The following is a 16360-nucleotide window of genomic DNA, read 5'->3' as shown; positions in this document are numbered from 1 at the left end:
CTCACCCATACGTCAAACGCCGACAGAAATCAATTTATCTTCTCGTGGATTCACCCCACTGCAGTCTGCCTGGCTGTGCACAAGCGCCGCTCACAGTGCCACATGTGAGGCTGATGATTCATTGCAACGGTCCTTCCTCTGAGAACCCGACAACCGGACCTGTGAATCCCCCCCCCTCCCCCCACTCCGCTCACGGGAGACAACCACGCTCCAACAGCCCGGTCCTCTGACTTGTTCACTTTCTCGCTCGCCTGCCCGCACACGCTGGCTCACTCGCTTGCTCACTGGCCCGCTCGCTCGCATGACGGGCGCAGATGTCTGTAGCGGCTCTCCCATCTGCCCTGAGGTTTTGCTGGGGGGGGGGGGGGGCTCACGATGGTGATTCGTCAGGGCCCTGGATTCCGTTGCCCGGCTCTCCGTGACCTCAGGCAGCACAACAACTCGGAGCCTCCTAGCCGGATTGCTACCCGGATTGGTTGCCAACGGGCATAGATGATTCGCAGTGAGCGTTTGCGGCGTGTGCAAGAACGCGCGATTGTGAGCGGCAGGGTGGCACAAGCGTTACCGCTGGCGCCACCCTGCCGCTCACAATCGCGCGTTACCGCTGGTGCCTCGCATCGAGAAGGGCCTGGGTTGAATTCCTCGCTCGGGTGACTTTTTATATTCTCTCCCCCCCCCTTCCCCTGTTCTGCATGCATTTGCATTGTGTTCTCCCTTTTCCTCTGATAGCTGAAAACAAGGTGTTGGCAAACGACATCGTAGCTTTCCTGAATAAATACATTTTTTTTTAAATTGCGGGGTCAAATCTCGTCTGCCACTAAATCCGGGAAATCCAATGAATTCTCACGGTGTAGGTTTTTTTTATTACTTTATTAAAATAAAAATTCCAGTACACAATTTCTCCCCACAATTTTGCAAACATCACTTTTGAGAAGTTTTGCATTCGCAAAGGGAGAGTTTCTCAGAAATGTTCACGTGGTTCCTGAAAATGTTTCGTTAGGAATTTCGAAACATCTGATCCACTTTTTTTGCGCTGCATTGGGGAAGGTGGGGGGGGGGGGTTGGAGCCAGCTTTCGCGAATGGTTTTTAAGTAGTTTTGTTTGTTGCCGACACGCAGCCCTGCAGTACACGTAACCTCCGGGATGGGAGTGAGCGCGTTGTAAAATACTTTCCCATGCACATCTGTTGCGTGGCGATGGTTTTTTTTGCTTTGAAAGTCATTGGCAAAAACAAATCCATATGCCCTGTCCACCGTGCACACTCGCGTGCTATTTGTTACACCCCGCGTGTTTATTGCTCGGAGCGTAACGCTGTCCAGTCGGAAACTGACCGTACGGCAGCAAAAACAAATACCCTTGTAATAAATCTGCTGTTTTTCATTGTTACACGTCAATTTGAGGTCACTGGCAGAGCAATTTAAGGAGTATTCGTTTGGAAGGTCAAGTGTGATGTTGCTCTTCGTTAGGGCACGGGCAGCTTGTTTGTTGCGCTGCAGAATTAGCATTTCAGCTTCGCTGAATTGGCCCAATAAGTCAAGGTCTGTTTGGTTTAATCATGTCCCTGTCCGTGGGGAGGAACTCGCGATCGTCAGAGGAATGCAATGTTTGGGTGTCGGTGTCATTCAAGAGTTGGTGTTGTGGCCCACGTTGAAAAATTACTTAAAGTTATTACATTTCATGGTGAGCAACACTGGACCTGCAATCCAGAGGTCGCTCGTTCAATTCAATCTCTCAACGCGGCATCTGTAACAACGGCCACGTTTCTTGAATCCCCCGCTGCCTCTGTCCAGTGGAATAAATGAGTGCATGACAGTGAGTCAGTCGGCATGACGCACATGGTAAGGCAAAGTGTGGGTACACCCACCTCTTCCAAGATGTCTGGCCAGCGTGGAAGAGTAGGCCAAGCACCCTCGAGAGGGGCTCTCTAGTGCTCCCCCAGAGTTGGTGGCGCTTCTGCCCGCAGTGGCATGAGAAAGCAATGGCAGAGATGCACAAAGGTGCACTAGGCAAGGTGACAATGGGTGTTCTAACAACGCACCGGGTTATCATTTAAAATACATTTATTTCGCCCGAAATACAATTCTTGGATTGTGCGTATACCAATCAAGTATTCTATGTTTTCATTCCAGATACAGTGTATGTAAATAATTTCCAACCACTTGTCAATTCACTGCTTTTTTTTCCATCAGCTAAATCTGAGATTGGTTTTCACATTCTGAGTCTCATCAGCATAGTGTGGCCGATTTACTTTGATTGTACGTTCCGTATGACTATGATTGTAGTGCCCTGCCTGCCAAACTGCCACAAGTTAACAATTTTTGCAAAGTACAAATGGTGAACAAAGCCAATAAAATCCTATGCACTCTCTGTTAATGAGAAGAGCAGAGGCACAGAGTGAGCACGCTGCGCTATGAACCTGGCAAACTGTGTCAATTCCTGACCATGGCAGTGGCAACCTGCCCCCCCAACCCCTCCACATCCCCCCCCCACCACATCCCCCACACTCCCTTCACCAACACACTGACTGACCTATATGGTGGACAATGCTCAAAGACACTGACAAAGAACCCCCAAAAAGACTGTTGGGACAAGTGCTGTTTGCGAGCACCTATTAAGGCTGCTGCGGCACTTGAGGTGAGCGGGGGGTTTGGCTGGTACCACGTCAACTTTGTCTCACCAGTGCTGGTGTTTTACACACCGCATCAGGTACTCATTTAGGGTTGAGTCGACCTAGGAGGATTCTCAGAACCGGTCCAGATATTTTGTCGCCGATGTTGGCTGTGAGAGGGACTCGAACTCGGCTCACCGCTCGAGTGTGCTCACCGTGGATTGACAAAGATGCCGCGCGAGTGCGTTAATACCAAGAAAAAACGTCGCTGGGGAAAAGGTTATGGTCGGTAGCGCAAGTCCCGAGGACGCGCCTCTGTCACGCGCCATGTCTTGACGACATGAAACTCGTATCAAATACCAGCACACTGCGAAGCTCCGGGCTACCGCGGGGAAAGCTGCATCTGCCACTTGCAAATGGATAAGGAGGCACGGGGGGGGGGGGGGTGCGGCGGTGTCTTCACGTGTAACTCGCAAACGAGCGGCGGTACAGCACGCGGGCCGTCGTGTGAATGAAGCCGGCCGGCTAGCCGTGCTCGCCGTAACGCTATCGCCCCAGGGAAACCCAATCTGGACGTCCCCGTCCACTGTCTACCGGGGTGAGCCCATGGCCCCGTCGCCTTGTTGCTGCCCCCTGGGGAAGGCCGGGGAATGCCCCTCGACGGCCTTGGGGCGACACGGGGCGGCGAGGAGCTCGATGGCGGCCGCGTAGAAACAAGTGTTTTTACGCTCGATCCTTCCAAGCAGTCTCAGACATCGTCGTCTTGAATGCACTACTGTACCATAAGAATGTTAATAGCGGCGAGCGAGGGGGTACGCATTTCACATAAACACAGCCCTTGGGGCATATCAAATGAATTGCAGCATGAAAGCATAGCCTGCAATGGGCCCCAAGGCTTATGTTCGGTTTTGTGCGCCTATAAATGTTTAAAATATAATGATGCCATAAAAACCTTTACAAAAAAATAAATATGCAAATTCTACTTTAATTTATTACTCGCCATTTATAAATTGCTTTCAAGAAACGAGCCCCCCCCCCCCACCCTTCTCCCCCGGCATCGTTGTCTGTTTACGTCGAAGAATTATTGCGAAAGGTTTAGGTCGAATTGGCCCGCAGCATTTGGGCAGCAGATGTGACAAAATGACCCTTTGTAACCAGTGCGGCCAACCTGGCAATGGCAGAGCTCGCCCAGCATGACGTTGGTGCCGGATTCCGAGGCAGGTCAACGAGATCGGGAAAAACGGGGACAGAGCCGCCAGCTCTGCACCACCGCGATGGAAAGCAGCCTCCGAGTTGCTGTCGTACACCTTGGCACCAGCAGTACGTACCTGGGAGGTATACTAGTTCGCGGCAAGGTAAAGTAAAAGGTAAAAGCAAAGAGCCTACCTTTACCCTTACTCCATACAAATTACCCGATTACAGGGTAATTACCGGGGTACTAGACATGAAAAAGGTTCATAACAGGTAAATGCGAGGTAGAGCGCTTGATTCGTATAGAATACTCTCGAATCAGGCATTGAGGCTGTCGACGACACCGTCCTCCATAACCTCCTCGTTCTAGTCGTCTTGGTCGATGACGATCTCATCAAGAACCTGATCAAGTTCGTCATTGCCGTCGTCCTCAGACGAACGACGGGAAATAAGATCCTGCGCCGCTCCGGCCCAGTGAGACGGGGACCTTCAGACAGCCGGCCGCGATCCACGAGGGCAAGCACATGGACTGGATGAAGAGCGTCGACGACAGTGACTGGTGAACGCGCGTGAACTCCCGCCCGTCTCCGCTATTCACGCGTTCGCAGGGAGTTGACGTCGCCGGCGCTCCCAAGTAGTCGCAGGCCATCTTGTAGTGGGCGGGGAGCAGCTCTTTGCGGAGAGACCACCACTGCATTACGTCAATGAAGGCGCTGGCGGTCGTGACGCCCACGCACAGAAAACGATCGACTTCATCGCCGTCATCGTTGGAGCTGCCGACGTTGCTGAACAGGGTGCTGAACAGCGACCCCTCCTCCATATGGGCAGCGACTACCGTCGGCGGGATGGCGAGCACGTCCGAGTAGCGATGCTGCAGGACCGAGCGGATCGTGGCCTTCAGTGTCGCCAGCTCGTCTTGGTCTGTCGTTTTCGGCAGCTGTGGATTCTTCAAGTAGGATGCCACAATGGCGGGTTGCTGAACCAGGAAGTCGCGGTACCGCACCAGCTCGGCCTTCATCTCCGTCGCGATCGCAATGACGGATCAGGTGCTCCATCATCACTGGCACGAGATCCAATGTCGACTTGCGGTCCGCCGACAACGAGGTCAGGACCTGGCGCAGCATTCGCAGGAATGCTGTCACGCCCTCGATGTTTGCCCACTGCAGTTCAGAAAGCACCGACGCCCATGACATCCTGGAACCATGATAATGTTCAATGGGACACGCTTCTTGATGGCGTCGTCGCCCATGTCAAACGTCGAATTCCACCTGGTCGGCGAGTCCTGGTGCGTCGGCTCCTTGCTGGCGAGCTTGGCGATCTCGGCCTCGCGGCGGTACGAATGCCGGACGACCTTGCTGCGCCTGATATTGATGAGCGCCTCACGCAGTTCGGCGTTGGTCGACTTGATCAGTTTGAGAACTTGAACGACACCGATCTGGACCGAATGATCCGTGCAGCGAATATGGTGGCAAGCCCACAACTGCTCATATCCGGTGCCTGCGTTGACCAGGACGAACAACGTCTTGTCACTGGTGATAGCGACCAGCTTGGTCGAGACATTGTGCCCGAGGCTTTGGAGGTGCTCAAACAGAGTGGTGCCAATGCGCTTGCCGACACCCTTTCCGGACTGCACATCGAGGATCGTCAGCAGCATGGATTTCGACGCACCAGATGTGGTGTCGATCCAGCGCACCGTGACCATCCAAAATCCCTTCAGGTTGCGGTTCGACCACCCGTCGATGGCGAGCGAGATGGCGACGTCCAGGTTGGAGAAGAACGCCCCGACGATGGGCAGCATGATGGGGTGATGCTCGACAATCCTGCGAATGACGGTGCGGGTCGACGGGTCCTCGTATCCCTGCGTCAATGTGTGGACCAAGGTCTTGAACTTGTCGCTGCCGGCGGCTCGCAAAGAGATTGCAGCTTGGATAACAAAATGAACCACCGCCGCGTCCTCAAATTTGACCAGGAGGCATTCCGGGATTGCTGGCCGGCTCAGCCGACGCCCCGACCTCGCTGCCTGGGGCGAGCACGTTGAGCTTCTTGAGGTGGGCTTTCCACCCCGACGCGTTCGTGTGGGAGAAAAAACCACTTGCGGCAGTGCACGCACTGCCGCTTCCCTTGCTGCACACGGGGATCACCCTCCACCCAATCGTGCGTGTGCTCCCACGGGAACGCATGCCGCTGCCTCTTTCGATTGCTGTTCGCAGCGACCCCGGAAATGCCGTTGCTGGCATCCTCGACCTCATCCTCTACCTCAAGAACGTGGTCCTTCTCCATCTGGTCCGACATCAATGATTCCAATTTCAAATGGAGGCCACGGACTGCGCCACGGAGTTTTTAGCAAGCGGTAAACAAGGTATTTACTGGGTAATACTTCGCTACCTTTACTTTACCGGGTAATTATTCCGAGCTACCTTTACCCTACCCTTTACCTTACCCCTTGGCATGGTCGACACCTTTACCCTTTTACCCGGTTTAAAGGATAACTTACCTTGCCGAGGCCTAGGTATCCTGATCTCCTCCGTGAGCCACCACTGTTCCTCGCCGTGTGATTTATAATTCCCTGTCGGGGAAAGTTTGTCTGTCTCTCGTCTGAGGATGCCGCTTGCCATTTGGCAGTCGCATTCCAAAACACTTGCCAATCATTTTTAATTGGATGGATATTGACTCCTTGTGCGGCGGGGAAACGGTTGGGGGAACAATGGGGGGGGAGAGAGAGAGAGAGCGAAGCTCATCTGCGTTCCAAGTTTAACATGCGTGTGCCATGAAAGAAATTGCTGTAAAATCGGGTCACACACAAAAAAAAATGATTCAAACGATGCGCGTCAAATGAAACAACCTTCACGGGTGTCTTGCGTGCGATGTGCGAAAAGAAAAAAAACGAGGGGCGTATTTGCTTATTTTCTTAATCTGTAAAACTGACATCAAAACCTTTGATGATTCTCTCGCCTCTACATATAAACAGGAGTAATGATGAAGCAAAAGAAATTGGTCTCCCAAAAGCACGCTCCAGGCCTTGCATTGCAGATGACAGCGCAATCTATATTTTATCTTTGCCCTTTCCTATTGAAGGCTTGTTGCTTGGCAGTGCCTTTTCCCCAAAGCTTCGGAGTTTGATGGGGACCGCTCACGAATGGCTCTGCTTTTCATCAGACGGTTCAAACAGCTGATAATATTTGACCCGCGCGACCGGCTACAAGCGGCGATCACTCAAAAAACCTCACGAGGTGAAAACCTACGGCGTGTCGCAAAATCCGCTCGGATGTGCACGCAAATTCCCCCCACCCACCCCCACCGCCACCACGCGCGTTTCCCGTGTTCCACCGGGGTGACCACCGGAACGTTGCTCTCGTCCCGAAGCGGTGGCGGGCCCCCCGCCTAACCCCCCCACCCCCCCCCACCCCCCCTGGGTCGTTGTGAAACGAATCGCGGCGCTGCCGGCTGAGGCGCGGGGGGGGGGGTGGGGGTGATAGGGGTGGTCAGGTTATGTTGTTGTTGGGTTGGTGGAGGCGGCCGTGGTGGTGAGGGGGGGCAGGTTTTGTGTGGGTGCTCCACGGGGGAAATAGGAACCCTTCATGTTTTTTTATGTTTGTTGGGGGGGGGGGCGCCTCAGTCACACGGGGAAGAGAAGGACCTGCAACCCCTTCGCAAATACAACTACACGACGCAATTTCCTGGCCGCATTGAGTCTCGTTTTTCAGTTTGTGGCGTGCGGGGGTGTTTTTGTCGTCGTTGTAGCTGTTTACAATCAAACGATTTTGTGTTTTTCCAACTGCGCTTGTCACCTACTGCAAGTTGCGAAGAAGCCATTTGCATGGCAAGGGTTGTCTGTGTGATCATGTTTTATTGACGTGCAGTGCTCAAATGCGGAGAGCGTTCACATAATATATGCACATGTTTTACCATTAATGTATTTTTCCTGCATTTTTATGCATTCGTATTTTGAATGTTTTTGTTTTTCCCCTTCCTGGAGTTCATATAATTCAAATGTATAAGCTGAAGGATTGTCCAGATGTTTAAAAAATAGCTTATAAAACATTTAGCGCAGCCTCCCCATACATACCACTTCATATTTTAACGTCGTATCTTCTGTATCAATGCGTGTATAGAAATACCCCGATTTACATCTCCCCCTTTTGCGTCGTTCTGCAAATGCGTCGTCACTTTAATACCGCTACCCGATTGGCGTCGCCTCGACGCGTGCGTACGTCGCTGACAGCATCATCTGTCCTGTCTCCTCTCAGCCTTCGCTTCCACCTACCCTGGAAATCGCTTTGATTTACATCATTTCGATATTCGTCGCACTTTCCAGGAACGAATCCCCGGTGGCGAGATGTTACCTCGCCTGGTATACAGGTCATGGGTTCCATTCCAACTCTGGTGCCTGCACATTCTCCCCGTGGTCGCGTGTATTTTACTGCAGGTCCTCCGGCTTTTCCCTCCACATTTAGAATCAACATGCCTTTAGAGCATTTGGCTGCTATAGATTTCCACACGATAAGCCACTTCGCTGAGCTATCATTTGTGGCCAGGTCGCTTCTGTGGGACTTACCTGGTAAAACAAAAATAGTTTAGTTTTTAATAAACCAGGGCATTACTGTATCCGTTTACTATATTCACACCTAAGATTAGCACAGTTGGCTCGGTACGGTGCCAAAGAAGTTCCACACACAGCCACAGTTATAATCATCATCATCATCGCCATCGTTTCCTTGACTGTAGAAGTTGTTGGAGAACCAGTGACGCTTTGGCAATCCACTTCATCCATCTCTTGCGGCCCCTTGCGTCTGCACAACGTCTGCCGCTGACCTCCGTGTCCCAAGTCGTGACGTTCACTTCACCGTCCAGCCGCTCCTTGGCTGACCTCTCTTCCTCGTCCTTTGCACCGGGGCCCTGCGGGGACGCTGATGGAGAGTCCCTGTGGTCTCTTTGAGTGATGCGGCAAAACCATCGCGGCTTCCTCCTCACTGCCATGGACAGTAGGGGCGGTGCCTGTACCACGTTACTTTCAGTGCTCAGGTGCATCTGTGTTTCGTATTAAAAGTGGCAAAAAAAATCTCCCCACTTTACGCCGATAAAACCTTTTTTTGTAACAAATTTTCTCAAAACTGCCCTTAATTAAAATATACCGGTGCTCTTTGTGTGCTCACGCTATGCTGTGTGCGGTGGAGTGATGACGCAGTGGTTATCCCGAGTTTAATTCAGTTGCCGGTGATATCCGAACCTGTCCTGAGCCTTCAACAACCTGCCCTGACCAGTGTGGTGAAGTATGGTCCAAGCAACCACCATGACTGATATAGTGTGGGGAGGCTTTTCCACAGTAGCGGATTGACAAACGGCTATAGAGTATGTAAATCTTACTACATATGAACGTATTCCTTTTTTTGTGTTTCGTTGTCCTTCCCCCGCGCCTCCAATTATCACGGTTGGCTACGTGCGTTGCGAAAGAAGTTCTCCATACGTACATTTCCCAGGCCATCTTAGTCAGACTAAATTGCAGTTGTATTTAAACAAAAACATTCCAAAACTTGATGCGAGTGTGCAGTTCCCTGCGATATATCCCGTGCACAAAATTGACCATGGCATTGGCTAATAAATGGCTATTCTGTGTGCAATCGCTGTCGTGCAACCTCCCATATCCGCGAGCCGGCAAGGCGGGAGGCTGGATTGGGCCGCGTCACGCTTACGAGCTGCGGGAGAGTTGGCGAGGGTGTGAGCCGGCAATACCGGACGCCTTGGAGGCACGAGGACTGGGAGGCCCCAAGGGACCACCTTTGGCCGTGCGACACAATGGGCTCTTCGGGGTGGGAAGTTGTGTGGCGACACAGTACAGCGAGCTGCCGCCAAAACATTTTGGAGCGAGTGTGAACGGGCCCACGGTGGGGAGAACGATAAATTGTGCATCCCTCCCCTCCCGCTCAGCCCGCCCTTAACACGCTTGCTCACTCGGAGGGTGATTGCTGACACGGTACTGCGATGTAAAGTGAAACTTGCGAACGGGGATATTTTTAAAGCGTCTGCGATATATGTTATGAAATATATATTCATTTAAATGAGTGTGAATAACACTGTGTGTGTGTGTGGTGCATTGTCGAATGAATAATGGTAAAATGCCACGTCGATGCAGACCGAAAGAAAAAATTCGAGTCTCCCAATGCCCGGGTAACATTGGGTAACATTGGGTGAGTAATCGAGCCCTGTGCATGCGCCGATGTTGAGGTGAATGCACATTTTTGTTCTCAGACGTGCCGTCCCCAATGACAAAGGCACTTAAGTATTTAACAAGAGGCTAAACCAGGAAGTGTTCCTGTCACGATCATTTTGCCGGCAGCACAGAAATGCAGAACTTCATTTTTTTCACTTCACGCTTTTAATCAGCTGATTTTAAGACATGTTCAGCGAATTGAGAATTTTTCGCACATTTTAATTTGTGATTCGGATGTGTACATTGATATAGGGGCCCCAGCTCCCACAATGCCTGTTACATTAATGCAAGAAGGGAGGGAGGGAGGGTGGGGGGGGGGTGGGGGAAAAAAGCACCATAAAATTGAATGGGCATGTGTTACAATAACAACTGCAACATAGGTAACGGTGTAAGTGGCTTAACGGTCGACTCCCGGTGGGAGCGCGTTTGGGGGCGAGCGCCGTTCCACCACGAGCGTGGCCTCGTGACAACGTCAGGTGTAAGGTCACGCTGCTGAGCCGCCGTGACCACCGCAAGTCGACTTGGCGCTCTCTGCCAGCGCTTTGAAGTCTCTGAGCCCAGGGCCAGTTCTCATTTTAATTCCCGACAACAAAAACATGCGGGAATAAATTGTGTTTTTTTTCGCGTGCCGTTCGTCCGTTCGCCATGGTTCAGGGGTGCAGATTATGAGCGGGAGGTCAGGAGCCCGGGCGCTGCCTTTGATCAGGGTCAGGCATGCCCCGAAGTTGTCAGTGATTATGCCTGGGTAATATATTCCTTGTTAGAAGATGGGCCAAGCTACCAGTGTGCAAATGAGCAAGAGCCTATTTACATGCTCAGCCCCGAAACAGACCGGGCCTGTTCTTCCAAATGGCTCAGAGCGGTCTTAGAATGTGTTCGTAGATGTGCCTCACTGTGGAAGGTTCCCGCTTTACCCATCAAAGCTGCATTCTGCATTTTCTGATGACAGTGTGCTTGGCCTGTGAATCTCTCGTGGCAGGGTGCGACAATGATTTATGGCAGAACTCTATCGTTCGTTCACTCGCTGTGCGAATGGCTTATTTATTTATTTGCTTCCCATTCCTTTCCCTCGGACATCCCAGTTTTCCTGCTGGAGCCACATGCCAGGGAGTGAACGGAGAGCACCCTGCGGCCTTGAATGAGTGCAGCGTAGGGCTGGGGACGTGTGAAGTTCCAGCAGTAAATCACACCTACTTAGGGGGCCCTCGGCTTCCCACTGCTAGCCTTGATAGATAGTGATCCGCATGGCTTTCATGTGCACTTATAAAACAATTGGCCCCCTGCAGAGCAGTATGTCAGGGATTGGCCAGTGCAACTTTCTGTCTGGACCGCTATGCCTCATATACTATTTTGTTTCTCTTCCTCCAGGAGAGAAATATAATATGCTAGCTTCAGTGTGTGTGTGTGTGCGCGTGTGTCTGTGTGTGCACATGTATGTGCGACTAGTGTAGTGATTCGGGCACTGCGCTACAAAGCCGGCAATCTGAGTTTGATTCCCGCTCATGGCCAACATCAGTGGCAAATTCTGAACCGGTCCTGGGCCTTCTATAGGTCAACTCGACCAAAAATTTACGGAAGATGCAGAATGTACAAATCAGCGTTGGGGAGACAAAGGCGGCCGGGCGTAGTGCTGAACACACCCCCTTGTGTGCCGTGTCAGCCGTCATAGGTGCTCGCTAACAGCACTTACCCCGGCAGCCTGGAAAGGCTATATGGGGGGGATCTTTGTGTATACGTGGGGACAGATGCCTAACACTTGTGATGTCACGCACATCTCTACAGACTGCATACGGTGACCATTAATCCTGCGCGGGAATTTAAATGAGTTGCCTTAATGGCTGCCGTCAAGCGCTTCTTATGAAGAAAACATTGGCACGAATATTCCACGGAATGTGTTTTGGTGCCACGATCCGAATTCCGCTGAAAATCGGGATGCTCTCATTATCGGGAGCAGTGCTCCGGCCTTGTAATCCAGCGCCGCATGTTTACACATTGCATTCTGCTGTGAGGGTTTGAACAGCTCCCAGGAGAGGGCGGTGAGAGTGAATTGAATTTGTTTCATATGAAACTGGCAAGAAATAGCGGAACCATATAAATTGTTGCCCTCTGATTTTAAATTAATTCTCGGCTTTATAAACGGTACCATTTCATTCACCCCATTGACCTTGGTCACAGTCAACACAAACTGCACACCAGTGCCAAAAAAGCATTCCTCTTGCAAAATAAAAAGCACAATCATCATCGTTTTCCGATGGGCTGTGGCATCACTTTCATTTTTTCACCTTTTTTTTTACCTTCAAAAAGCAACACCGAAAGATGAAAGTTCTCAACAGATGAAAACAGTTTCGTTTTATTTGAACTGGTGACGTCTCTTTGTGGTGGTGGTGGTGGCGGTGGTGAAAACGTCTCGAAATAATTTTCACTTAAACGACGTAAAGGTAAAAGAAGAAAAAAAAATCCGCACATCAGCGGGCGCATGAATGATGGATGATGTTGACTTGCGAGGCATTGTGCTCGCACACAAACAGCAATTGGGCAGGTGTTTTGCTGCAATGCATTCCCAAACAGCTTAAGCTGATACTGCAGGCCAAGACTTCATAGGGGCATTGGATTTATGAACACAATGCCGTTCTTTGGCTTATGAGAGGGGATTGCAAAGAGGTTATGGGTTAGGCTTATGCCAGTCTTAGGCTGTGATGGGAAGCATGTACCCCCCCCCCCCCCCGCCGCCCCCAGGCGTGCTCTCCTTTCCAGAGAGACCTGTGCTGCACAGTCGCGCGTGCCTGTGCGCAGTAGGTAACCACGGCTAGCGCAAAGGTGATTTAGTCGATGCCGACGTCACACTCAGAGCTCAAACAGCCTCACAAAAATGCTTTCTTCAATATCTTTGCTCTGAATAGAAAAAAAGGATAATTGGCGATGCGTCAGACAATGGCCCTCCTACGTAGCGCATACGGATGCACAATGAAGATGGGCCATCATCTGAAACGTCGCCTGTTGTATGCGTGTATTATTTTAGGGCAGTGTCATTGACAAATATGTTGGGGTTTTGTTTGCTTTGTGCACCACTGCCGACGCAGTATCACTAGAAAATAACCATATTGACAGCTTCGCAGTTCGAATTAAGGTGGTCACTAAAAGATGATGTGGGGTGGTGTGTTGAAACGGAACTGGCATTTGTAATTTATATAATTAAATAACGTTCATATTAAGCAGAATTGAAAGGTATATGAATTAATGGAGAGAGTGACAATTGAGTGTAAAGGTCATGCATATGCTCTATACAAGTCATTGTTTCATTTCAATTTCAAAATCCCCACGCGGTCACCCCCACGCAAGTTGGGTTTAATTGTGTTACGATATCTCATTACATGGGGACACATATCCTCGGAAATCTCTCTTTTTTTTCCCTTTGTTTCTTCTCCGAAGACGGATGAATATTTCATGGATTTGAAAGTCAAACGTAAATTGTTGCAACAAAGGCAACAGCGTCTGCTTTTCGTCATCCTGGTTCTCTTTTTTTGTAACGAGCTTGATCAATTTCCATCTTGGCAGCGACCGCCGTTGCCCCCTTCGAGCCGGGTTAAAGCCGGTGGTGCATACCAAAGATGAGACATTAATCAATTTTGTAGAATAAATGTTACGGGTTTTCTTTTTTTGGTGCGTGTGTAACAACGGAGGAGCAGGAAGAGAGACACGTTCAGAGTGCTAAATGATGAAAATCATCAATTTAACACGTAGCAGGCTTTCGCGGCCAGTATTATTCATAATATAGGTTTTTGGGTCAGATCGCGTTATTTCTAAATGTGTCGTAACCCTCCACCACCCGACACGGCCAAACAGTAAAAAATGTGTCACGTTTTTCAAAGGACACATAATTCACTTCTTTAGCCCACCGGTGTGTTGAAGAGAGAATCAACAGCATTTAAAAATGTGAGTAGTACGACGTTTCGCTGATAATTACAATCAGCTTCATCGGGCAAGAATGTTGAAGCTCTCCTGTTGCTTCCGGTCTTAAATAGAGCAGCCTCAGCAGGGTGACGTCTTCATTTAATTCAATCTGGTGCACCAGTACTTATCAGCGAAACGTCGTACTCAAATTAAAAAATGCTGTTGATTCTCTCTTCAACACGCCGGTGGGCTAAAGAAGTGAATTATTTTGTCCTTTGAAAAACGTGACACATTTTTTACTGTTTGGCCGTGTCGGGTGGTGGAGGGTTATAAATAACGCGATCTGACGCAAAAACCTTTATTATGGATGAAAATGATGTCTTTTGCCCGAAGCGGGACGATATTTGTTCTTTTGACGCCTTTTCCATAAATAGGGTTCAATTAAATGAGGCTGCGTAGGGTGAATTAAACGTGGGGTACGACTGCGGGGATCTCTAAATTAACCTCATTGTTAATGGACACGTTTTTGTTTTATAACGATCTCAGCTATTGCCGATATGAAGTTGCCGTCCAAGTGTTATTTTGTCTTCTCTGAAGGAAAAAAATGAGTTTTACCAAGCTTAACGCTGCAGGAAGGAGGTTAATTGGTCATAGTGCAGACCACACTTTGAAATTATATTACAGATGAGGCTGCTTAGTTTTCATAAACATTTTATATATACCTTCATGTATCTGTATATACACAGACACGTATGAAATGCACTCAATAGTGATTTATGGTGATGACATTATAATAATAAAACACACAATGACCGAATATTAGTGTTGGTTTAGAATCCCATGAAAATGTCATTTTAATTTATCATAATATACAACCCATTATCATTCCACTGGCAGATGATGGCCTTACCATACCATATAGGTAATGAGAGGTTTATTTTTTTTACCATACTTCACCATACTAATTAGTGTGGGGTCAATGATGGTAGGGCGTTTCAGAACCAGTTCAGATATCATTTGCCACCAATGTTGGCCATGGCTGGGAATCTAACTCGGCCCGCGGGGTTTCGTAGCGCAGTGCACACGAAAAAAAGTATACACCAACGAGAGAATCATCTGTGACATTGACAAACAATCTTTGTGACTGTGCATGCACTATTATTATCCTGTGCTTAACATGGTCTGATTGCCCGTGATATGCGCATGTGTATTTGTAAAAGTGCAGCAGGAAATGTAATGTATATGTGGGAATGTGGGAGAGTTTAATTGCAGTTGTGTCGCAGTATAACCCGTTGACTCTTACACAGGAAAGTCGAATTTAACAACAGATAACAATGGCTTCTTGTACACGTGCAATTTTTTGTTAATACACCGATTGCATCTGATTGTAAACTCTTGGATTCACTGCTAGGCTAGGACAATGCGAATTTTCGCGTGTGTAAGATGCCTGCACTGTTAAAAGTAACACAATGTTACATTGCTACCGCAGATTCAAAGTGTTACATTTTTGTCATGTTCTGTTTATTTAATTCCTAAAATTAATTTATTTTCTTCCATAAGTGTACATTTAATTGATTTTTTTTTATTTGCCTTCATTCCGTGCACATTGTTCATATTTGGAATCTGTTATTTGTATTTTTTTAATTACCTTATGTGAAGATCCTTGAGTGATTCGCCTAATTTGGAGCCATATTGTAGTTGCGTGTTTGCTGTATGGTGTATTTATATATTTATAGGGCACCATTGACCTAAGGCACTTCAGACGTCTCATTCGGCTCTGCCCTGAACATAAGTATCGGTCGAAGTTCCGGTAGTGAGCCAGTCCAATGTCACATCCCAGTTTCAAATGTTACACATGACCAGGTATTGAACCCAGGTCTGTGGGATGAAAAACAATGTGACCACCTCCCACAACTAAAATATTAAATTCCCCCCTACCACCATAGTAATACAGACTGTTGAAGAACATGTCCTTAGGGGCCACCTATTAAGGTTGGCATGGAAAAAGAGGAAAATAATGTGGCCAGCTGTACCACTATGTGGAACTGCCACCGCTCCTTAGTGGCCATTTTCACAACGTGCGCCAAGTACTCATTTAAGGCTGAGCCAACGGAAAGGGAGTCCACCACCGAATTATGTGGATGAAGGTTCATGTGGCTCAGCGGTTGAGCGAGTAGCTTGCAGTCGGAAGGTTGAGCGTTCAAATCCTGGTTAGGGGTTGACTCAGCTCATCCCAACTCTGGGGTCAATAAAATTAGTTCCACTTTGTGGAGAAGTAAAAAATCGACTCACCCCCACTGTAGAAATGTGGAATTTCCCACCCACTGGCTCAGAGATACACACGGGCGATTAGCACTGCCTGTGCGTTCATTTGCACAGAAAATCACTTTTGAGTTGACTTCAACAGAAGGACTGGATGACCAACGTTGTGGAATGGGCCGAACATTCTGCGGAAACCAACC

At 49.2% G+C, this 16360-nt stretch overlaps 1 protein-coding gene across 1 annotated transcript in view; it reads left to right on the top strand.

Moving 5' to 3' along the window:
• The window catches only part of LOC133342647 (ELKS/Rab6-interacting/CAST family member 1-like), a 189971-nt gene that overhangs the window by 167689 nt on the left and 5922 nt on the right, over window positions 1-16360 (top strand).

This window comes from Lethenteron reissneri, chromosome 15, assembly GCF_015708825.2.
Source record: "Lethenteron reissneri isolate LAM-NWPU_2019-01 chromosome 15, ASM1570882v1, whole genome shotgun sequence".
In the NCBI taxonomy this organism is placed as follows: domain Eukaryota; kingdom Metazoa; phylum Chordata; class Hyperoartia; order Petromyzontiformes; family Petromyzontidae; genus Lethenteron; species Lethenteron reissneri.
This window is presented reverse-complemented; position numbering and strand designations above follow the sequence as displayed.